The sequence below is a fragment of the Eurypyga helias genome, unplaced genomic scaffold (genome assembly GCF_000690775.1).
Source record: "Eurypyga helias isolate BGI_N326 unplaced genomic scaffold, ASM69077v1 scaffold37692, whole genome shotgun sequence".
Lineage (NCBI taxonomy): Eukaryota > Metazoa > Chordata > Aves > Eurypygiformes > Eurypygidae > Eurypyga > Eurypyga helias.
The window spans coordinates 566-820 of record NW_010235971.1 but is presented as its reverse complement, the minus strand read 5'-3'; positions in this window follow the sequence as shown (position 1 = coordinate 820).

The window sequence follows — 255 nt, the reverse complement described above, 5'->3', positions numbered from 1 at the left end:
GAGGGACACCCAGGTACCCGGGGGGGTTGGGGGGGTGCACCCACACATCCAGGGCTCACCAGTGCCTGGTGGCTCCGGGTGAGTCTCAGCCATTGGCAGCACCCTGGGGGGGGACAACTCCCAGTAAGTCCCAGTAACTTGCAGTATCCCCCTATCCTCAGTCCCAGTACCTCCCAGTAAGGGCCTGCTCCCCGCTACACACAGTCCCAGTATCCCAAGCCTCGATGATTCCCAGTAACAACCAGTTCCCACTGT